The following is a 25695-nucleotide window of genomic DNA, read 5'->3' on the forward strand; positions in this document are numbered from 1 at the left end:
AAAGGGTAGGGGCTGAAACTATTGGCTACTATACTCAGTACCTGGGTGACAAAATCAAATTGTACCTCAAACCTTACCATCACACAACATACCTAGGTAAAAAGCCTGTACATGTACTTCCTGAATAAAATAAAAAGTAAAATTATAAAAATAAAAAATAAAGGACATATTCAGAAAGCATTTGTCTAAACAGCATAAACTGAAAACAAAAAAATCAACGAAACAATTCGTTTTCTACAAAATTGAGATAGTATACAACATTTTTTAAACCCAAATAATATATCAAGTAAGGAATACTATTGTCCAAAAATTAATTGCAAAGGAAAGAAGAAAAAAGCAAAGGAGAAGCAGGAAAAGGAAGAAGAAGAGGAGAATAACGAGTAAGAGAAGGGAAGAGAGGAGGAGAAGAATAAATGGAGGGATATTAGGAAATAAGTGGAAGTTTTCAGGGGGAAAAATACCAAAAGAAAATATTATGAGTTAAAAACTACATTGAAAATAACAAAAACTGAGTCAGTATGAATAGGAATAACATCCCAACATGTAAGCTTATAACATGCTACGGTTAATCTTGTATGTCAACTTCACTAGGCTATAGAGTACCCAGATACATGGTTAAACATTATTCTGGGTGTTTCCTGAGAGGTGTTTTTTTATGATATTAAGATCTGAATCAATAGAGTAAAGCAGATTGACCTCCATAATATGGATGAAACTGGTTAAATCAATTGAAGGCCTGAGTAGAAAAAAAGAAGACTGACCCTCCCCAAAATAAAAGGAAAATTCTCTAGCAGACTGGCTTTGGATATCTGCACCATTGCAGTGCTGGATCTTACCTGCCTGCCTTCAGACTGGAATTGTACTTTTCAGCTTTTCTGAGTCTTGAGCCTACAGTCTCACCCTGCAGATATAGATATCCTAGTTTTCACAATCACATAAGGCAACTCCTCATAATAACTGTCATCTGTCTAACTCTCTCTCTCTCTCTCTCTCTCTCTCTCTCTCTCTCTGTTTCAATTTCTATTTCCGGTTGATCAAATAAAAAGGAAAATGTTTAAGCTTGTTAGAGTTCTGACTAGAATAGAATAAATGAGTATGTGATTTACTGGCTTGCAAAAGTATTCGCCATATTATTGTACAAAATGTAAGTATCAACTGGCTTTGTTCATTGAATAACAGAAAACAGAAGGTTGTGATCCTACAGAGACAGGATCACATTCAGAACAGTTTTGTGCATGGAGCACTTTTCAAACCACAGCACAGGAAGTGGAACTTCATCACATAGCAGTGGTCTTGCCGAGTGAAATAAGTAGAGATCAGAAGTCGGGGCTGTTGAGACATCTAGAATTTGAGGGACAGTTAACTAGAGAAGTTGAAACTTAGCAAATCCCAAAAACTGCTTCCCTCAGCCTGTATCTCAATATTAAGTTGCACATATAAAGAACAACATTCTGAGAGGTCAGGCAGAGAATAGTCCTAGAGACCTGTGAGTAAAATAGAGATCACAAATGTTATGCCAGTGAGACAAAAGTTATACAGGGCAACACTGGAGATCTGTTCATATGAAGTAAAGTCACCTTGCTGTAGAACACACATATTTTCAAGCTTATATGGGGCATTCACACAGATGGACTGTCACTTGAAAAGTAAAATAAGTCTTGATAAATTTCTGACCAAAATTAAGTTAGAATCAACAATAAAAGTATTTAGAAAATCCTCTAATAGTTGAAAACTGTGTAATAGTATTCCATACAATTATATAATGATTATATAGAATAATATATATTTATATTATATGGAATTTTATATAATTATATATATGGAATTATATAGAATATAAATGAATTATATGAAATAATATATAATTATATATGAATAATAACATTCTTAATAAAGATTGCAATAGCTGAATAAATGAATTACAAGAATATAAAAATATTCTGAACTTCATATGAACCTATCAATCAAAATTTGCGTGATGGTTAAAGGAATTTTTAGAGCTTGAAGTCTTTATATTAGAAAAGAAGAAAAGATTACATCAATGGACAAAGTTTTTATCACTATATGCTGGGAAAAGAGGAGTAAATTAAACCTAAAATAAATTAAAATGTGGAATAAATATACATAAAAGCTGAAATTAATAAAAGAAAAATTATAAGAGACATATCAATGAAATTAAAACCAAGTGGTTTGAAAAGGTTCTTAAAACTGATAAAATCCTGGCAGACTGAAAAAAATTACAGTGATCATTTTTTTGAGTTGCAATTTCGTTTTTCGGTTCTCTTCAAGTTCATGGGTTATTGGTAGAATTATCAATATTACAAATAAAAGAGGGAATATTAATACAGATATGAATATTAAAAGGTAATAGAAAACATATACAATTTTATAATTACTAATTTTACAGCTTAGAAGAAATGTATAACATTTCATAAAATACATGAATTATCATACTGGCATAAAAAGAAATAGAAAGTCTGAAGTGCCCAGTATTAATGGACAATTAATACAGTGAAAAAAATTTTTCTTCTAAGAAAAAACAAAAACTTTCATTTGAAGAAAATTTTAGATCCCGATATCTTCACAAGTAATTTGTTTTAAAGGTTTAAAAAGGTAGTAATGCCAGCACTGTGCAAAATTATTCAGATAATATAGGAAAAAAGAACCTTCCCCATGTTCTCAAATGGCATCATTGGAACACAGTGCTTAAACTAAGACTGAGCAGATACATAATGCTCAAGGACAGAAAGATTCAATATGTTTAAGGTGTACACGTCACTCAAATTGACCTAAATATTTAAAGAAATCCCATGCCAAGTTCACTGGGCTCTTATGAAGTTTACCTGACTCTTTTCTGCTGAAGAGTTATATTATCTGGAAACATTTTAGATTAAATGAAAATTTTCAATTTTTGTTAGGAATTTAGAGAAAGTAATCAGTTTATATATATGTATGTGTGACGTGTGTGTGTATATATGTATATGTATATATTGTTTGTTACAGAGTACAACAGAGACTATGCAGAACAAAATTGCTTTGAAGTTGCTTTGAAGAAAATCAGGCATACAATTAAGTGTGCCAACCAGGAGAGGGCTGAAGAAGAATTTTAGAGGAATCAAATTGATTATGGATGATGGAATTTGGATCTGCACTCCCAACTCTGCTACTTAGTGCTGTAGCAAAATGTCAAGTAAAGGGCTATAAAGCACACAGTAACTGCCCAGCACATAGTAAACTAACTCTTAGTAAATATTTTTGTCATTATTAATGTTAATGTTGAACACAAGAATGAAGGCTTCAGAATTTTAAGAAACTGGGTAAGGTCATTACATTGAATAAAAAGATGAATTTAAACACTCAACCTTTGGAATGTAGACGGTGTTTTAGGACCACAGTGAAGCTCCTTTCCCTGAGTTCAGCTTGCTCATTAGCTTGTCGTTTACCAAAATGGAACAAAAGTGGAGAAACAGATGGAATAAGTCGATTTGCATTCATTGAAGCCTATGCTCTATGTACCAATATCAATAAACTCATCTGATGGTTTATTCAAAATTCTCCAGAGAAAACAACCTAGCCTTCACATAGAAGGCATTCTGCAAGATTTTATTTATATTATCCTCTGATCCAATCAAAATAATGAAAAATCATAAAAGATATTTTACATTTTGGTAAGTCAAATTTGAATATAAACTTTGTTTTACTTGTTCTTTTACATCAAGTAATTAAAGACTAAAAATTGACTTATTTTGAATGGAAAGATAGAATAAGGAAAATAAAAATTTGTTTTATTTTTTTTTTCCATAAGGAAACCTTTTATCTTCCATAGCTCAATCCTTGCCTCTTGGAAAAGCCAAATCTCCTTGCCCCTTTCAGTAAGGCATTAATACCTGTTGTGAAAACCCTTTACCAATGCTAATTGTTCCAGCAAGCAGTGAAAGGGGAACAGCAGGCCCAGGGGTTATATGTGAAGACCTACAATACAAAGAAGTTCTATACTTCATGGCCCTCTAAGCACGCCGCTAAGCCTCCTGATTACAAAAAGTACCGCGTGCCACTAAAAGGCATCAAGATCTCCTGAAGACAATTATAATGCATATAACATCTGTTCTCAATCATGGGCGACAGGAGAGAAAATGTGCACCGCATGATACGTTATATACGACAAAGAAGTCCAGCTGTGCGAAGAAAGGCATGTGAAAAGGCAATGGCTAAGAAAGAATAGTGCGGAATGAGCATTGTATAATGACAGTGACCCACGGTGATCTCTTTGAGTACCTCTGTGGTGCCAAGATCTGTTTGTTCTCTTACAAAAAAAGGCCACCTGCGACATCGTCAATTATTGGTACTTTTCATAAAGCAGTAGTATTTACAAGATAATTTGAATGTAACATTTCAAATAACAAACTGAAAGAGCTACATGGAGCAAAGCGTTTTCTTAGCCCTTAGTTCTAATAGGATCAAAAATGCCTTTATCTCCTTTTGGAAATCTGTGTCACTCCAAACCATTTTTATATAATTTGAAGTACAATTATAATAATCTCATAACTATTAATACAAATAATTAATGTTGAAAATGATAATTAGGAAAAATTATGCCACAATTTACACATCTGGCTTCATTATTTCTCTTCCTCTCTCATTTTACCAGGCTCCAGTCATGCTGCCTCCTTGTTCTTCCAGCATAGCACCAATCTTCAAATGGGTGTTCTATATGACAAATTTACCTAGTTGGATGGTTTTTACCACCAATTCTCCACAAGGTTTGCTTCCTCAAGACCTGCACACATTTACTATCATACTGCCATTGGAGGAAGGCAAGTCTGATTAAAATAGAACCCATTTCATGCCCATCCTATTCCTAATTCATTATTTTCATAGAGGACTAGTTAGCATCTAATACAATATTTTCCTTGTTTTTCATTTTGCATATTTACAATTTTTCTTATTTCTGGAAAAAGTAAGTTTTATGAATTATGAGATTGGGCTCTTTTGTTCAATGCTATCTACCTAACACAATAGTGCATTGCACAGGATAACTGTTCAAAATTATTTCTTAAACGATTGGATTACCTTAGGATTTCTCTAGTTCTATACATTTTAATCGTATAGTAAAGGGATAACCCAATGAACGTGGTGGGCTCAAACCTTGAATATCCCAAAAATAGCCCTGTCCTCTTACCTGTTCCAGGGCCCTTGGAATATTCTGCCTATAAGAATGTCTTTGAATGCCTGAGAATCTGGGCCATACCAGATTGTTCATGCTAATAATGTAACTTTTAGTGTACACCTGTTTTTGTGTACCCGGGGGTTTGGCCCACTCTGTATCAGTTTGACCTCTGAGGGAATGGAGCCAAATAGAATAGTTGGATTCTATGGGTGCCCCAAGCATACAAGACTGTCAATAAAAATCCTTTCCTCAAAACTCATCTGACCTTCGCTGTTTGCCAACACCTTGTATGTGTCACCATACGTCATTGTTGAAGAATTAAATGCTGCCTGGTTGATTCCACTGGGAGAGCATAATTGAGGGATTGTACCTGATTTTGTAACCAGGTCATGGGATGGGAAAGGGCTCAGCTCCTCCCCTCCCCGCTCCCTACCCTCCACCATTTGATGTGCCCGAGGTTCTTGGGCTCCCTGGCCCCAGGAATGGGGAAGAGACCCTGGTGGCAGGATGAGCTTATTGGTCAAGTAAATATCGGACCCAAAGAGTTTTGCAGAGTGATTTATTAGGCAGATAGAGAAAGAGAGAGAGGTAGACAGAGCTCCCACGCTGCCGTGAGAGTGGAATCTGAAGGGGATCTGCACAGGTAGAGAGAGAGGGAAAGACAGCTCCCACGTTGTTGTGAGAGGAGATCCCAGAGAGGGAAATCTATGTAAGGTGCCCCAAAGTTTTAACTGAAGTTATTCCCGCCCCATTTATGTTTTTGTCCAATGAGAGGAGTTCTTTCAAACTTCCTCTGGAGTGATTGATCTTTGACTTTGATTCCAAACTGATTGCTTGGCCCACAACAGAGTCTCTCCTTTAAGGGCTTTTGGCAGCTTTCTGAACAAAGGAAGCTCACCTGGAATTTTACCTAGCCACAAGCAGGGAACGTTAGACAAAGAACTTTATGTTCCCTGATGGGGAGGAGGGTGGGATATGGTGCAGGGAAGTTCTTGCCTTTGAAACCACACCCCTTGTGGACCCAGGAAGAGAAGTTAACATAGTCTCTCAGTTTCTCCTAAATTATAGAATTTAGGGTAAATTGTGCTCCTGTATCTCTCCTTTGCTGATCAAAGGAAAGGATACAAAAATATAAGCCACAGGTTTTCACATATATAAAATAGATATGCAAAGAATATACTTAGTATTTAGTATATATAGCATATTTGTTTAGTGATTTAGTATATGCACACATATAAAGTAGAATAATACCACACTGTATCATTTTGTTTCACTTATCTTCCTATTATTTATGTAGACACTAGAAAAATTATATAATGTAAGTTTCAGACAGCAAATAAAAAATGTTCTACTCAACATCTATCCTTCCAAAGGACCTGGATGCAGATGATTTCAAAAGTCTGAAAGCTGTCAGACCTTTAGACAGCTTTCAGACATGTCTAAAAACCCTCTCAGTAATGTTTACATTTAAATTATTTTTAGGCACATTATCTTTTGTTCACCAATAAAGCACAATTAAGCAATTATTTTTTTTAATAATATTCAATTTAGATAGCACTGAAGATACTCTAATTTTCTGGTATTTCAAGAGACGTTTAGCAGGTTAATGAGAACATAGGGACAAAGGGAGGAGAGCATCAAGCACTGGGGTCTGTTGGGGGGGCAAGAGAGGGACAGTGTGGCAGGGTGGGGAGGTCAGGAAGGGACAACATGGGGAAAAATGCCAGATGTAGATGACAGGGGGATGGAGGCAGCAAACCACATTTCCATGTGTGTACCTATGCAACAGTCCTGCATGATCTGCACATGTACCACAAAACCTAAAGTACAATTTAAAAAAAGAGAGAATAATAATTAGGCATCATTATCCAGTACCAGTTATCAAATCAAAAGCTTTCAAGTTGTCCCTGTTTAGTAAGGTGTTAGCTATGGCTTTGTCACACCTGGCCTTGCTTTTGTTGAGGTATGTTCCTTCTATATCTAATTTGTTGAAGGTTTTTATCATAAAGAGATGTTGAATTTTATAAACAAAAATATAATAATTTTAAGTCTCTTGATTTGCATTATAATCTCTAGGTTATTATTCAAATATTATTATAATTTTTCTGAAAATAGATATTGTATTTTTAGTATACACAGATTGCAAAGAATAGTATGGATTTCAAAAATAAAATTCCAAAAACCCCATTTAGTTATAACTAATTTATGGTCATCATTACATGCTATGTGGATATATTTACTACCACACATTTTCCAAAAGCACACAAATGTCTGTATTTTCTTTAATTTTATTTTGGTTTCTAGGGGTACATGTGAAGGTTTGTTATAGAGGTAAATTGCATGCCATGGGGGTTTGGTGTACAGAATAATTCATCACCCACATCATAACCATAGTACCAAAAGGTAACTTTTCAATCCTCTCTTTCTTCCCACTCTCCACCATCAAGTAGGCCCTGGTATCCATTGTTTCTCTCTTCGTGCCATGTGTACTCAATGTTCAGCTGCTGCTTCTTAAAAGTGAGACTATGTAATGTTTGGTTTTCTGTTCCTGCATTAGTTCATTTAGAATTATGGTGGATTATGGCTGCACCTTTATCCATGTTGCTGCAAAAGAGATAATGTCATTCTTTTTTATGGCTGCATAATATTCCATGGTGTATATACACCACATATTTTTAATCCAGCCTATTGTTAGTGAGAATTTATGTTGATTTCATGACTTCAGTGTTGTGATTAGTGCTATGATGAACATAGGCATGCAAGTGTTGTTTTTTCTAACTTCTACTTTAAGTACAGGGGTACATGTGCAGGTTTGTTTTATAGGTCAATGTGTGTCATGTGGGTTTGTTGTACAGATTAATTCATTACCCAGGTAACCAGCATAGTATTCCTTAGTTATTTTTCTTGATCCTCTCTCTCTTCTAATCCTCCACCTTCTGGTAGGCTCCAGTGTTTGTTGGTCCACTCTATGTGTCCATGTGTTTCCATTATTTAGCTCCCATTTATAAGTGACAACATGCAGTATTTCATTTTCTGTTCCTGCATTAGTTTGCTAAGGATAATGGCCTCCATCTCCATCCATGCTCCTGCAAAAGGATATGATCTGATTCTTTTTTATGACTGCATAGTATTTTATGGTACATATGTACCACATTTTAAAATCCAGTCTATTACTGATGGACATTTAGGTTGATTCCATGTCATTGCTATTGCGAATAGTGCTGCAATGAACATTCACATACATGTGTCTTTATGGTAGAACAATTTATATTCCCTTGGGTATACACCCAGAAATGAGATTGTTAGGTCAAATGGTATTTCTGTATGAAATTGCCACACTCCTTTCCACAATTGTTGAACTAATTTACACTCCCACCAACAGTGTATAAGCATTCCTTTTTCTCCTGTAATAGGGTTCTCTAGAGGGATAGGACTAGCAGGATAAATGTATATATGAAAGGGAGGTTATTAAGGCATATTGACTCATATGATCACAAAGTGAAGTCTCACAACAGGCCATCTGAAAACTGAGGAGCAAGGAAGCCAGTCTGAGTCCCAAAACCTCAAAAGTAGGGATGCTGATAGTGCAAACTTCAGTCTGTGGCTCAAGGCTGGAGAGCTCTTGGCAAACCACTAGTGTAGCTCCAAGCGTCCAAAAGGTGAAGAACTTAGATTCTGAAGGTTGAGGGCAGAAACTTTGTTAATTTAAAGTCTCTTTTTTATGAAATTAGGATTGCAACCCCAACTTTTTTCTGTTTTCCATTTTCTTCATAATGCTTTTTTTCTGCATTCCTTTATGCTGAGTCTTTGGGTGTCATTGCAAGTGAGATGGGTCTCTTGAAGACAGCATACAGTTGGGTCTTGGTTCTTTATCCAGCTTGCCAATCTGTGTGTTTTAACTGGGGTATTTAGCCCACTTATATTCAAAATTACTACTGTTATGTGTGAGTCTGATCCTGACATCATGATATTAACTGGTTATTATGCAGACATGTAGTGAAAATAAATTCTCTCAACATTCACATCTGAAAGGATTATATTTCTCCTTTGCTTAATTTAACAGAATATAAAATTCTGGATTGGAATTTCTTTTCTTTACAAGTATCGAATACTGGTTTCTAATCTATTCTGGTTTGTAGAGTTTCTGCTGAGAGGTCTGCTATTAGGTTGATGGACTTCCTCTTATAGTGATGTGACCTTTTTTCTAGCTGACTGTAATATTTTTTAATTGATTTTCATTTTGAAGCATTTAATGATTATGTGTCTTAGGGATCATTTTCTTGTGAAGTATCTTACCAGGGTTCTCTGCATTTTCTGACTTTAAATTTTGACCTCTCTAGCTAGGTTGGGGAATATTTTATTGATGATATAATGAAATGTGGGGATCGCTCCTGCGAAGGGCCCTTGACAGGACCCTCGCCATCTTGAGCTTGAGCCCATACACGTTTCTCCTCTCCTGGAGGCTGTTGAGCTAAGGGAAAGGAGGAAGTCTGGTTGCACTGATTTTATAAACATCAATCTTTGCTTCTGACATTTGCAACAGAATGGCTGAGCTCAGGCCTTGTGGTCTAATGAGACATTGTGTGGTTAGACATTGTGTGCCTCCTAGTTCCTTCTCTGCACAATAACTGTATGACTTCATTTACCTCTGCTAACTCAATCACATTGTTTGCATATGATCCTATATGAATAGGCAAGGTTAGAATGACATTTAGCAAGGTCCAGCTATACCTTCTTAACAATCTTACTTGCTTGCTTAACTGATTTTAGAAAAACACATGTTTAGATTTATGATCCCCTTTTTGCAAGTTTTATTGTCCCTTTGCTGTACACCCTTTGATTAAGAGTCATACTTTCTGTACCCCTTTTCTTGTGATTTTTTGTTCTTGATTTTATTTCAAGATACAATGGAATGTACGTCACTCCTCAAACACTGAAAGGTATATAACCTGCAGTTGGCACAAATAAACTTGCTGTCTTGGCACTTCTTGCTCCCGCATTGCCTGGCAGTCCTCCAGACCCCGCTCTCTATCTATCTTTTCTTCCGCACACTCCCTCTTCCAGGTTAAAACACTTGAGTAGGGCTGAGGCTCTCCGCTGGTCGGAAGCCCCCCAGCAGATGTGCCGGACCCCCACAATGAAATATGTTTTTCATGTTATTTCCATTCTTCCCATCTTTTTCAGGAATACCAAGAGTTATATATTTGGCCCCTTTACATAATTCCACATTTCTCCCATATTTCTCAGAGTTTTTGTGTGCCCCTCTTCATTTTTTTTTTTTATTCTTGTCTGACTGCCTTATTTCACAAAGCCAATCTTCAAGCTCTGAGATTCTTTCCTTGGCTTGGTGTATTCTATTATTCTTACTTGCAAATGTGTTATGAAATTCTCATCCTGTGTTTTTCAACTCTAGCAGCTTGTTTACATTCTTTCCATTCTGACTATTTTTCTCTGTCACCTCTTGTATCATTTTATTCTTATTCTTAGCTTTGTTGGATTAAGTTTTAATGTACTCCTGCATCACAATGGTCTTTATTGTTATACATATTCTGAATTCTATTTTTGTCATTTCAGTCATCTCAAACTGGTTCAGAACCCTTGTTACAGAAGTAGTACAGGTGATCCATCCCCATTTGATGGCTGAGAATGCCCATCAGAGTTCAGGTCTGACAGTTTCCCTAGGGTTAAAGTCCCCTATGTGAGAAAGTGAAGCCTGGGCAACGGGGTAAGCATCCTTGGCTGTGCTACACTACAGATGCTCTGGCACTAAACCCTTTTGGCTATGTACTGGATGGCATGCAGTACCTACCACTTCTTTAAGCAGCTCTTCCTGCCAATTCAAGTGTCCATAGTGGTTGAGGGATGTCTTTCTGCTGGGATTCCACAGGCCCATGAGGAAAGCAGTTGCTCCTTTCCAGTTCAACTTATCTTTTTCCCTGGAGTTGTTGGGGGCCAGAAACAAGTCCCTGTCTGCGGGAGCCTCATGCAGGGTTCTCAGCTTCCTTCACATTCAGTCCAGCTTCTGTATCTTCCCTCCATACACTTTCATTGTCTTCCCTCTGAAGATCTGTCAGCAGTCAAAATGTCTGTTTTTGGTGTTTATCTGGAAATATATAATTTTTTAAAAAATAAATGGAAATAATTCTAACTGCATAATCACAAATTTTAATCTTATGAGCTTCTTAAATGGGTACAAAAGTATCACTAAACAAGTATGGTAATTTATTCAGTTTCTGAGCATTCTTTAAAAACATGTCTTTAGCAGATAAAGAAAATTTGTTTAAGTTAGGGAAATGAGGTAATGTGAGGACAATTATGAATGGTTTATGAACTACACTTATTTTTCTCTGAGTTTATATAATTTGAGCATGCTTTAAAAATAAAACACAATTTTATGTTTTGGTACTGTGCTGTTAATTGAAAAAAAAATTCACTATTAAATCAATGTGAATTGTGAAGTACTTTAGTAATGCCAAAATTCTGTAAAAGTAATAAACTTTATTTTAGGAAGATAGTTTTCATATAAAAACAAATTTCTTTGGTAATAGTGTTCACTCATAAAATCAATTAGAGATAATTTAATTAAAACAAGCATTAACAACTTCTTTCACAAACTTTAGGAGGGAGCAAATGAGAACCTCTGGGCTGTGAGTACCATTGCATATGGAAATAAATACCGACTGGGCCTCCAGCACTCATTTCTGACATATTCTAGACATCTTCATTTATTTATTTTTTCTTATTATTTGAAAGACTCAGACCTCAATTCACAGATTAAATAAAAATTAATTGACAAGAACTCTCAGTTTATACCCTGAAATTGATATATTTCTTATTCCTACACCCCATCTTTACTCCTCCCCTGATTTTCAGTAGCCATAGTGTCATCTTTTCTGTAATTTAAGAAAAATTATTTTACCTTATAAGAAACATTACTCTATTGCTTCCCTTAGTTCTTCAGTGCTTTCAAGAATTTCTTCTTCTCTAAAGTATTTCCATCCCAGATAAAATATATAAACATGCCAATCTGAAAATCAATACAACAGGTGAATGGATAACAAATGGCATATTCATACAATGAAATACTATTCAGTAATTAAAACGATGTGAGTTACCAAGTCACAAAAAGACATGAAGGAAACTTAATTGCACATTTCTAAGTTAGAGAAGCCTAACTCAGGAAATGCTACATGTTGTATTATTTCAACAATAGGGCATTACAGAAAAGTTAAAACTATTGAGACAGTACAAATATTGGTGGTTGCCAAGGAGAAGGAAGGGATGAATAAGCACAGCACAGAGGATTTTCAGGACTGTAAAAATACTCACTGTTACTGTAATGGTGGATACTTAACATCATGAAGTTGCACGAATTTACACGAAGAGTAAACCCTAATGTAAACTATGCATTTTAATTAAAATGGTGTATCAGTATTGGCTCATCAACTATAATGAATGTATCTTGGTAATGCAAGATATTAATAGTGGCAAAAACTCTTGGGGCAGGGAGGGTATACAGGAACACTCTAATTTTGATTGATTTTTTCTGTATATATAAACCTTTTCTAAAAAACTAAATCCATTTATGAAAAAAAGTAAAGAAAAATATATTAAAAATATACCAAACACAATTTCTTTATAGTAAATATTCACATGCTTATAAACTACATTTTCTTCTTATTACTGGTCAAATTTACATTGTTTTCATGTCCTCATTTTCTCCTAAATATGCTAATGCCTTTAGTCTGATTTCTAATTCCCCACCATCACAGAAACACCATGCTCTAAGGTAATAAATGACATGTATCTGTCTAAATCAAATGAAAGTTTAGTTATTTTACTTGACCTAGCAATATAATTTGACAATACTGTACTACTCTTTCATTAAATTAAGTGTGTGTGTGTGTGTGTGTGTGTGTGTGTTTGTGTGTTGCTTAATACTATCTTGCTTTTCCTTCCTTGAATTTCTCAGGTCACTTCCCAGTACACTTGTTTTCAGGCTCATTACATTTTTCATACTTGTATCTTTTTATAGTTTTATGTTGTTCAGTAAAAAATCCTTCTTTGTGTTTATTCTGTAATTTCTTCCTTGAGAAAAATATTGTTTCACTTATTTATGGCTCAGTGTCTCCTAGTCCTCTCATCTGAGTTTCTAATCAATGACATGATTGAAAAACCTACTTGTGGTTTTGAAATTGCTTCAAATTAGCAAGTATATGCTTAATTCATATTGATTCAAAATTTATTCCTCTGTTAGTAAACTCCATCATTTTTAAACAGGTAAAAAAAATAAACAACAATAACAAAAGGTTAGTCTGATAACATCTTTCCACCTCACTCCATACCTATGGCTTTAGAGGCAAATAATGGAAACTCTAGCTGAGTTACATAAGAGTCAATACATTGATAATCTTACTTAAAATTTGGGAGATTAGGTGGAATCCAGACATACTTTTTTAAGCATACTGATTGTGGTTCTTGGTGAATCTTTTGGCTCTGCCCTTAGCTGTATCTCAACTTCTATTTGAGATTAAAAAATATAAACAATCTCATAAACCTGTACATGCTCCATTACCCAGAGCCAGAGTAGAGAGAAAATATTTCTCTTACAACTATTACAAAAAGCTGCATTTCTTTTTGGGTTTGAAAATCTGGGTCACTTGAATAAATCTGAATCATAAACATTGTACATTAAAAATGTTTTATTAAACTAATCGAGTTCTATCTTTGCAGTTATGACTGGGTTAATGGTACCCAAGCAACATAGCTGTAACACGATGAAATAAGTTTGAAGGACTTTTGAAAAGGCAGCAGCAGTGTCTACAATGTATCACTTGCCAATGACATACACCCTTTTTCTCATACAGCTTCAAAAATATGCGTGAATAGATTTGTTATAATACCACCATTTTCAAAGGAAGAAAAAAAATCAATGTTTATTCCAGATGCCGTGTTAACCTCTGTTTTCAGGATCTCTTCGGTATCAATTTCATCTTAATTGAATTCTGTCATCTCTCTTCGTATTCCAGGTAAATATGACTAATTGTTAAGGTATCTACCTTGAAAGACAAAATCTATAATGAAGAAGAAAGAACAGAATACATGCAATGACCCACCTCAGTTAATATGCTGCCACTTAAGGGGTTGTTAAAAAATGCAGTATGGTCAGGTGAAATGGAAGGTGGGAAGCTTAAAAGTTTAGCGAAATAATGAAAGTAGAAAGATAAAGATAAAATAATAAAAGTTCTAAATAAACTAAAATGTGATGGCCAAAAATATTTTAAGTAGGACACTATTATGTCACTTTTGATAATCTATTTTGAATTATGGTATGCTAAAGGAAGGAAGATGGAGTAATGAAAGCTAGTTACTGGGGAAAACAATTTGAGGATTTCTCGAAGAACTTAAAACGAACTATCATTAAACCGAAGAATCCTGTTAATGAGAATGAGGAAAATAAACTGTTCTGTGAAAAAGACTTACACTCGTATGTTAATTGTGACGCTATACACGATACAAAGACCTGCAATGAATCTAGGTGACCATCACTTATGGATTGGATAAAGAAAATGTGGTATATATGCGCCATGGAATAATATGCAGCTGGAAAAAATAATGGAATCATGTCCATTGCAGCAACGTGGATTAAGCTGGAGGCCATTATCTTAGGCAAATTAAAACAGAAACAGAAAACCTAATACCACATGTTCTCCAATATAAGTGGCAGCTAAACGTTGGGTATACATGGACACACAGGTGGGAACAATAGACTCCGGGGACCACAAGATGGAGGAGAAAGCCTAGGCGGCAAGGGTTGAAAAAACCATTGGGTATCTATTGGGTACTATATCATTGCCTATGTGATGGCTTCAGTGGTACCCCAAATCTCAGCATCATGGAATATACCCTTGTAACAAACCTGCACATGCACCATTTGATTCCAAAATAAAAACTTAATGAAATAAAAAAATAAAGAAAGTTTTAAAATAAAAAAAAATGAAGGTTAGTCATAGTAGAACTCAATATTAAGCAGTGAGATTTGTTCAAAAACATTTTTGGTTGGGACAGTAAAAGGTGACAAAATCAAGCACAGACTAGATGTTCTTAAATGTTAATGGGACTTTTGGCATGCATGTCATCATTTGTATTTGAAATCCATAATTCATTCTTAGTTGTGAATTTGTGTTTCTACAAAATTCAATAGGAAGAGCATATTCTTTCCAGTTAGCTAGATGAATTTGTGTAAAACAGGTGTTTTCTCTTTAAATGTTTGAAGGAATCTGCAAGTGAAGCTCATGTGTGACTGGGTTTTTTTGTCTGAGAAGATATGAAATTGATGGATTCAATCTTATTGATAGCAATAAATTTGAATTTTATGGTTATTCAGATTCCATATTTCCTTTGGTTGCAATTATATCTTTTTAAGAAAATTATTTTTATATCTAAATTAAAATATTGTAATGTAAATCTAGGAGCTTAAACTATGTATTATCATTTTCAATTTATTGTGTACAACACTTGGGCTTCTTAGAATAAAAATATCAATACTAAAACTGTATAGGTAGCATTTGAAGTCCATGTGGCCATGCCATTATTTTCAAACATCTCAGTTAGTTATTTTTGTTAATAGTTTTTGCCATAGTTTCTAGAATAGTTTATGCTCCTGGAACATCTATTTCAAGGCAGTGTGGAATTAGAAGTAAAGAATAAAATTAATCTTTAATCACCTTTATCTTGTATGTTGCTATTAATTAAACAATATTGGAATTAATGGTGATAACCAAACTGGAAGCATGTCACATGGCTCAGTAAATGTTTAACGTGTTTAAGAGGGTTTCAATTTCTGCAAATTAATTATCTTCACTGTTCCTCTCCCAAGGATCATTTCTGATTGACTCATATTTTCTAAAAATGTAGTTGGAGCTATGGTTATCTAATCATTTAGTGATTTAGTTTCTATTTGATAAACACAGCAGTAAAATGCAACTGCCACACAGCAGCAGTTGTGGACTTCTTGTTCACACTGTGCCTTTCTCTGCACTCCACATCCAGAAAAAAGACATTTTACAGGAAAAGAATATTTTATAAATAGTTGTTGAATAGAAAGAAAAATAAAATAATAATACAAAAAGAAATTGAAGAAAAAAGAATTTCCATGTTTATGTGTCCTGTGATTTGACATTTGGAGTCAAATGGGTCTACTGAAAAGCAGGTGATAACTGATGTTTAGAACTCATGGAATGAGTCATGGTCTTTTTTCCGCTTTGACTAGTATATACAGATAAGACATGGTCTTTTTTCTACATTCACCAGTTTATATGAATACATATAGAAGGAGTACCTTCTTAATAAATTTTAAAAGTAAATCCCAGATCACTACTATCCCATTAAGAAGGTTAAATGTAATTGTATGTAGTATTATAGATCTTATCTATTTCCCCAACTGACAATGAAAATGTAATTATTTTTGAAACACGATAATATGCTGTAAATGTGTGACCTTTCCACAGTTGAAGCAATAAAGCTCACTCCAGGGTGTTTTGTTGGAGCATAATATTAATATATCTAAGCTACACTGACTTTTGATTAAATATGTCAGCATATTGCCAATAGAACATCCCCTGAGGTGCTGTAAAGGATCATTAAGTATCACATGTAGAAGAAACATTGCTTAATATTTGAGAAAATTAATTTTTCTGCAATCATGTTTCCCTATTTCTATGAAAATTTGTGAACATATACTTTTATTTAAATGTTCATTTTAGTATATCTTATAAAATTTCCCCAGCAAAACACAATCATATTTTCACATTTTTGAAAAGCTGGATGTTTCTGTTCCAGTAGATTATTGCAGGTAGGTAACTATTACACATGTAGGAGAAAACAAATTTTATACTGAAAACTGAAAGGCTTTAAAAATTGTCAATTGATAAATTCAACTTTATTCTTATACTGTGAACATGCTAAGAAATCAGGCATCACCTGGTGGGCTAATTCCAAAAATGTTTAAACATCAGCCATCATCACAGTTTAATGTCTGTTGAATTCTTGCCATTTTCTGTATTCATATTTTGCACTATATAGAAATGTTATATTTTCTTTATTAGTTGTAAATTACAAATGATTCTTAATGAAATATATATATTGTATTGATTAACCAAAGCAACACTCATGTGCTTTGTGATCTAAAAATGTGACTACATTTTAGTACAAGAGCTAATATGTTAATTTACATGAATTCATGTATGTAATAAGTTTACCTTAATGAACCCCTAAAGTACAGTGATTAGCTACATAATGTGAGGTCCTGTAACAGATAAGGCCCCAAATAACAGTGGCGTAGTTAACAAAATAGAATTTAATTTTTTATTCACTTGATGTGTATGTGAGAAATTTCTAATTAGGATTCATTCAGGGAACTCAATCATTCAGGGAACCAGGATGGGTCCTTACCACTTCAACAAGATATTGCTGTAGGCTTCAATATTCAATCAGCAAATGGGCAAATGGGAAAGAGCAAGAGAATCACACAAGTCAAATTACAATGAGCCGTGAGCCAAGGTCTGTTCCCGTTTTGCTTGTTTTGTGTCTTTTACAAGACAAAGCCTCAGAAACAGAGAACATTATTACTGTAGTGTACGGAGATGTGTCTTCCGTTTGTGCTATCAGCCTCTACCATTTTTTTCTCCTGTTCACCAAATACCAATTTTATTATCACTATTTTTCTACATGTAGAACATGCTCATTCCTTCTCTGATGAAGATCCAAGGTGTTTCCAACAAGTTCCGGCATCCAACTGAAGAGCTCAGTTATGAGTCTTTTATATTAAATGACGAGTGGCTGTAAACATATGAAGCAGGAAGACTAGGCATTTGTTCTCAGTATATGCAATATACAATGGTGGAGTAGGAGCAAGATAATTGCAATTAACTTCCCCATTATGAAAATAAAGTATGGAGACACACAAGAACAATGTAGGAATCACACCTCCCTACCAGCACCATACACACATATTCTTTACCAGTTCTTACTATGGGAGTCATCAGATACAATTCTTCCTTTATATCTCAATGAAAAGACAGAAGTTCTTTTGCACATAATCTCGATGAGAGGTCTTCTGGAAGTGAAGGACATTAACATTTCATCTATACCCACTGGCAAGTCCAAATTTCCTGTTTTTCTCTTTTCTTACTTTCCTTTAATATGTAGTAATAATTCATTTCTTTTTAGTGCCCACATTCCTCCTTTTATCATTATTTTTAATTGACAGTAATTTTGAATATTAATGGGGTACAGTGTGACATTTCCATACAGGTACACATTGTGTAATAAGGGTAATTAGCATAGCCATCACCTCAAGTATCTAACATTTCTTTTTGCTGGGAACATTTAAAATATGTTTTTCCAGCTATTTGAAAATATACATTAAATTGATGTTAATTATAGTAACCCTTTAGTGCTATAGAACACTAGAACTGATTCTTCCTGTTTAACTGTGTTTTTGTATCTGGTAACTAACTTAAAGTTCAAATTTCTCTTGGATTGCAAAAACAGCTCTTGTTATAGATGCACATCTTTAAATGTAATAAATTTGTATTTTTGCAATTATTTAAAAAACTTATCTACATATATTAAGTCTAGAAAAAATATGTAAGTGTGTGCATATGCACACATGTGTGGCTACATCATACAATTTTTCTATAACAATTTAGGATACAAAAATATTTTGAGTAAAATAATGTCATACGTTTACTATATATTTTCTCTTAAAAATCATTGTCTTCATTTAAAGATTGTAGTATTTTCTGTATTCATGCTTCTGAATTAGCTTCTTGGAAATATTTAAAATGAGCATATAAGGCCTCACCACTTAAGATTTGAAGTCAGTAGGTCTGAGACAGAGCCTACTCCTTGTCATACCATATTTTTTAAAGAAAACTTTTTAGTATATTTTTTATATTTCCAGTGGAAAACCAATGTTTCCTTTAACCGTCTAGTAGGCAGAGTATTTCTTCCACCTCAAATGTCAATGCCCTAATTCCTGGAACCTGTGAATATATTTTCTTTCATGTCAAAAGGGACTTAGTAAATGTAATTCAGGTTGAGGTCTTCCAGAAGTGTATATTACCTGGAATTATCCAGATGAGTTCAATCTAATCACATGAATCCTTAAGACCAGAGAACCATTTACTTCAGTGGTCAGAGGGAAGTGTCACTATGAAAGGAAATCAATTATATTTATTATTATTATTATTAAATTATTTTTTAGACAGGTTCTCAAAATAATATTAAATTTTTTTTGAGACTCTGTATATCAGGTTGGAGGGCAGTGGCATAATTATGGCTCACTGTAGCTTCAACTTCCAAAGCTCAATTGATCCTCCTACCTCAGCCTCCTGAGTAGCTGTGACTAGTCACAGCCCACCACACCTGGCTAATTTTTGTATGCTTTATAGAGACTGGGTTTTGCCATGTTGTCCAGGCTAGTCTTAAGCAATCTACGCTCCGCAGACTTCCAAAGTGCTGGGATTATAGGTGTGAGCCACCACACCTGGGCCAAGATTTATTAATTATTAACCACTGACTTTGAGGATGATGGAAGGAATCCTGGAGCCAAAAGGAATATAGGTGGCCTCATGAAACTAAAAAATAAGCAAATAAACGGATTATCCCATAGAGTCTCCCTAAAGAAAAAAATGCAGCTCTACCTATCTGTAGATTTAAGCCCAGTGAGATAGACCAATGGAACAGAACAGAGGCCTCAGAAATATCGGCACACATCTACAACCATCTGATCTTTGACAAACCTGACAAAAACAAGCAATGGAGAAAGGATTCCTTGTTTATTAAATGGTGTTGGGAAAACTGGCTAGCCATATGCAGAAAGCTGAAACTGGATCCCTTCTTTACACCTTATAGAAAAATTAACTCCAGATGAATTAAAGATTTAAACATAAGACCTAAGACCATAAAAACCCTAGAAGAAAACCTAGGTAATACCATTCAGGACATAGGCATGGGCAAGGACTTCATGACTAAACACCAAAAGCAATGGCAACAGAAGCCAAAATGGACAAATGGGATCTAATTAAACTCCAGAGCTTCTGTACAGCAAAAGAAACAATCATTACAGTGAACCAGCAACCAACAGGATGGGAAAACATTTTTGCAATCTACCCATCTGACAAAGGGCTAATATCCATAATCTACAAAGAACTTAAAAAAAATTTACAAGAAAAAAACAACCCCATCAAAAAGTGGGCAAAGGATATGAACAGACACTTCACAAAAGAAGACGTTTATGCAGCCAACAAACATACGAAAGAAAGCTCACCATTGCTGGTCATTAGAGAAATACAAATCAAAACCACATTGAGATACCATTTCACACCAGTTAGAATGGCAATCATTAAAAAATCAGGAGACAACAGATGCTGAAGAGGATGTGGAGAATAGGAATACTTTTATCCTGTTGGTGTGAATGTAAATTAGTTCAACCATTGTGGAAGACAGAGTAGTGATTCCTCAAGGATCTAGAAATAGAAATACCATTTTGCTCCAGTAATCCCATTACTGAGTATATACTCACAGGATTATAAATCATTCTATTATAAAGACACATGCACACCTATGCTTATCACAACACTGTTTACAATAGCAAAGACATGGAACCAACCCAAATGCCTATCAATGATAGATTGGATAAAGAAAATATGGCACATATATACCGTGGAATACTATGCAGACATAAAAATGGATGAGTTCATGTCCTTTGCAGGAACATGGATGAAGCTGGAAACCATCATTTTCAGCAAACTGACACAAGAACAGAAAACCAAACACTGCATGTTCTCACTCATAAGTGGGTGTTGAGCCATGAGAACACATGAACACAGGGAGGAGAACAACACACACCAAGGCCTGTCAGCGGCTGGGGGCTAGGGGAGGAATAGCAGGAGGTGGGGCTAGGCTAGGGGAGGGACAGCATTAGGAGAAATACCTAATGTAAATTATGGGGTGGTGGATGCAGCAAACCACCATGGCACAGGTATACCTGTGTAACAAAGCTGCACATTCTGCACATGTACCCCAGAACTTAAAATATAATTAAAAAAAAGACTTCTAGCAAACATATCTGTAAGGTAATAAATTTGCCTTGTTTTAAACAGTTAAATTTGTGACAATTTGTTATAGTAGAAATAGATATAAACTCATACTCTGTTGCTTTACATATTACTTGACCTTAATATCTGATTTTATTCCATTTCTTTTTAGATGGATATAATATATTCATAGAATGAAAATAACACCTTAATATCAGCACCCATTATATTTTAAAATAAATCTTGCATGAAAATTTAGGTTTCTAACATAACTATGGATGGTGAATGGATTTTCTTATTGTCTCCCAAATGGGAATTAAGATGCAAAGCTGAGGGCAGAAGACATGAATTCTATCCTAAGTGAGACACTGATATTAGATACTTCCTTTAGGGTTTATTTACTGATTTAACTCATGCTGTGTCTCACAACTTTCAACCTATTTTCCCTTTGTTTCCATGTAAGCGAAGTGCCTAGGAGGAGGATGAGACAGAAAAAGTCATCGTACTTTAGAGTTGCCTTTTGGTGGAATGTTGTGAGAAGCTCCTAGGTGCTGCTCAAGAAAACCACCAGCAAAGAAATTTTATATCTAAAGAGAGAGTGCTAGTGTTTATTCTCTGCTGCTTGATGTATAGTCACCTAAATAAATGATTCCAGCTTTGGGATCTTGCCTAGAAAGTTCTTCAGATGATTTGACATAGGCGTCTTTCAGTGTGAGGGCTTTTGTGAACAAAGAGGCTGATGTATGCTTTGCTGCTGGATATTCCTGAAAGCAGAATTGTTGGTGTGGCCTGCATCAGTGTGCCATGGTAGAAACGGGAAAAGAAAGAAAGGAAACTTAGGACTCCTATGGAACAATAAGAATGAACTTCATGGTGAAAGCAGAAATTGTAAAGGTATGATGAAAGAAAAGATATTCTTCATTGTATCTATTCTTAGCATGGGCTTGGTTTACAGTAAGTATATGACAAATATTATATGAATTTTTGCTCTAATATAATGTGAAAGGCAGAATAAAAACTCCTAACAATGTTTATTAATTAAATGCAAACATAGAAAATGTTTTATAGCCTAAATATAGCATATAAATTTTCACTAAAGTCATGCGTGTTTTAATATGAAGTTGAAAAAGTATGTTTCAGAGCTCATGCATGAGTAAGCAGAAAAATGGTAATTGCCAGAAAAGAAAAAACAGTCATAATTAAAATAAGAACTACACAGACATGACTAAATTAATTGATAATAATAATAATGGGCGTCAACATGGACTTTTATTACTATATGATAAATTGCTTAAAATTAATTTTGTTTCAACACAGCCACTCTTTAAAATGTCATATTTATCTTCAAATGACCTTTCCTAAGAAATAGAAATATCCATAGTTATGTAAACTTATTGCTAAATAGTTTCATGCTTGGGCAAGTTTTTTTCTATTTAAAATTCATTACTTTGTACACTTAAATGGCAAGATATAAACTATCTAAAAACTAGCAGTCATTTAAAATATTGGTTCTTCCCAATAGTAAAGATAGGTAATTAAAATGAAATAAAACACATAGAGTAGTTCAGAGTTGAACTGCTATGTATGCTGAGATATGAAATAATGTAAGTAGCAGTTAATAACTTTTCAAACAGCATTGTATGATTTGACATAATAACAGAATGGCCTTGTTCAAAAATATATGGTGATGATTCAGTTCAAAATAGTGTTAACATCTGAGGTGCTTAAGAAAGCAAGCATGTACTGAAAACACATCTAGGGAGGTCAACTATGTGTGTCTGCTAATTTTAGATAGATTTACTCAAATCTAGGAATTGGCTGGTTGACAAATGATCTAGGATGGTGAAATAACTGAAGTAACTCAGTTCTGTTTCATGTATTTCTCTTCTGCCTTCCTGAAACCAGTAGGCTATCTTGAAAATGCTCATCTAAGCAATGGCAGAAAGTGAGAGCACAAGCAGGAATGTGTAAGGTCCTTTATAAAGCTTCTGCTTGCCTCATAACTGGCCAATAATCTGTCTGCCAAAGCAGGTCATGAAAGCAGGCCAGAGTCACAGTGAATGGGCACTGCAATGTTACAAGGAACATGATTATTTGGAGAGGTGAAAATTGATAATTTTTATATAACATAGTCAGACTTTAGCTGTACTTATTCATGTCTCTCCCACATTGCAAAACAGTCTTATTTTTATTGCAGAAATTCCAATTGTTGGGGTCCTACAGTAAGACTCTGACCCTATGACAAATGAATAAATTCAGTGAGACACAGAATACAGTGAAAGAGCATGCTAGGGTGTCCGGGCCATTCACCCTAAAAAGTTAATGGCCACTGGCCTCGACTCACTGGCCTTGCCAGCCTTTATTCAGCACACATTCAGTGACAAAGGCTTTGAGTCAACACTGCTAGAAAGTAAAGATTAAAGTCCAGGTTCTGAGGCTTAAAGCAAACATCATTTGTGGGTGACAAACTTCTACCCACCCCCGAGTAGGAGGTAGTCAAGCACAGATGGGCAAAGTTGGTCTTAGGACAACAAGTCATTTAGGTAAACTCCTTTGCATTCCCCTGTTAACTGTCCTATGCTTCAAGTCTCAAGATAAAAGAATTAGCCACCTTTGGCCCATTCCTTCCTGAGGCTTTTATGAATATCTCTTGGCCTTCCAAGAAGGTTTGCAATTATACTACAATGCTTATAATTTTGCCAACCACCCTGATAAATCCCCCTCACCCAATATTCTAATTCAAAACTCCAAGATAATAGTCCAGGAATGTGTCATCTATATCTATTTCACAAGCGAGTTCTCTTGATTTGTGGATCTGTGATCTAAAAGGACAGTGTATCAGCCTCAACAGTGGTAAACAATGGGAATTGTTCCTGTTTGAAACACAGAAGAATGGAAGGTATATGGCAGTATGGTCTCATAGAAACTTTTCAATCACACAGACAATTTTTGCCAGGTTTTCTACACCAGTGCTAAGATGTGTACTGTGGTTAGGCCTTTGTTCTGTAACCTGGTCATGCTTCCCCACTTTATTGTACATAACAAATCTTGGTTATGTTCTATAGGTTAGTGATAACTATTTTTTTCCATCACTTTTTTAACCAGTTGTGAAAATTATACTAGGAAAAATATCCTTTAAGCAAACTTTCAGCCTATTTCTTAACCAAGGAATCTGTGTGAGGGACCAAGGATGATTTCTACCTCACACTAGAAAATCACACTATAAAGAGTACTGCAACCCTTTTGGTACAACTGAGAGACTACACTGCGTATTCAGAATTCTTAACTAAAGGGCCCATGGACATATTGTAGATGTGATATTTCCCATGAGATATTTTCTTAATTGAAAACCCTTTATTGGTGTGAGAGGCGAGGGCTGCGAGAGTGAGAACGATTTGTATTTTTCAACCCAGCATGTTCTGGATCCTTTTCACTTGCTCTACGTGCTGCTTGAAGGCTTCCCTTTTTGTTTTGTTTGCTTTGAGCTCACCTTTGTGAAAATTGGAGGTCAGACATTGTTGGTTAATTCTCTAAAAACAACTTCATAGAGGTAAAATTCACATACCACGAAATTACTCATTTAAAGTGACGATTCAGTGAGTTTTAGTAGACTTAGGAACCTGGGCAACCACTACTCTAATCTAGTTTTAGCATAATGGTATCATTCTGATAAGATTCCTAACACATATTGACAGATTATCTCATTTCAATTCACAACTGCAGATGACTCCTTTCTGACTTTATAGATTTGTCTTTTAAGGACACTTGATAGAAACAAAATAACAAAATATATGGTCTTTTCTACCTGACTTCTTTCACTTTGGCACATACTCTTTTTGAGGTTCATCCATGTTGTGGCAATGATTAAGTTTTTAAATATTTCTGTACACACAGGCACTCACACATACACAAGTACACACACAGACCTTCTAACTACTCCTTTTTGGGGGGTGAATTTGCACTTCTTGTCTTTTATACTCTTTTTCTCTATATTTTCCTTAAAATTTCAAGAGAGTTTAAAAAACTGCATGTACTATTCATTTATTTGTGAAACATGTAGCAAATATTATCTCCCCAGCTTATTAAATATCTTTCAATTTGCTTATTTTTGTTCTATTTACAACTTTCTTATTGTCTAGTTTATAAGTATTTATTTTGGTTGCCTCTAAATTTTGTTTTATAGTTAGAAAAAGTTTTTCTACATTCAAGGATTATATAGATCCTCTTGGAGGGGATAATTGATTGATAACTTTTAAAAAAATTTCTATTAAAATTGCTGTGTTTAAGTTTTCTGTGTTGAGTGGGGTCCATTCTGCTAAACTAGATTTCCCCAGACAATTTTTTTACTTCATTTTTATAATGAAATACATTCCTCTAGATTTCTAAAAATAATTATTTTATATTTTTATTATTCTATTTTTCCCC

The sequence above is a fragment of the Callithrix jacchus genome, chromosome 2, assembly GCF_049354715.1.
Source record: "Callithrix jacchus isolate 240 chromosome 2, calJac240_pri, whole genome shotgun sequence".
NCBI classification, from domain to species: Eukaryota; Metazoa; Chordata; class Mammalia; order Primates; family Cebidae; genus Callithrix; species Callithrix jacchus.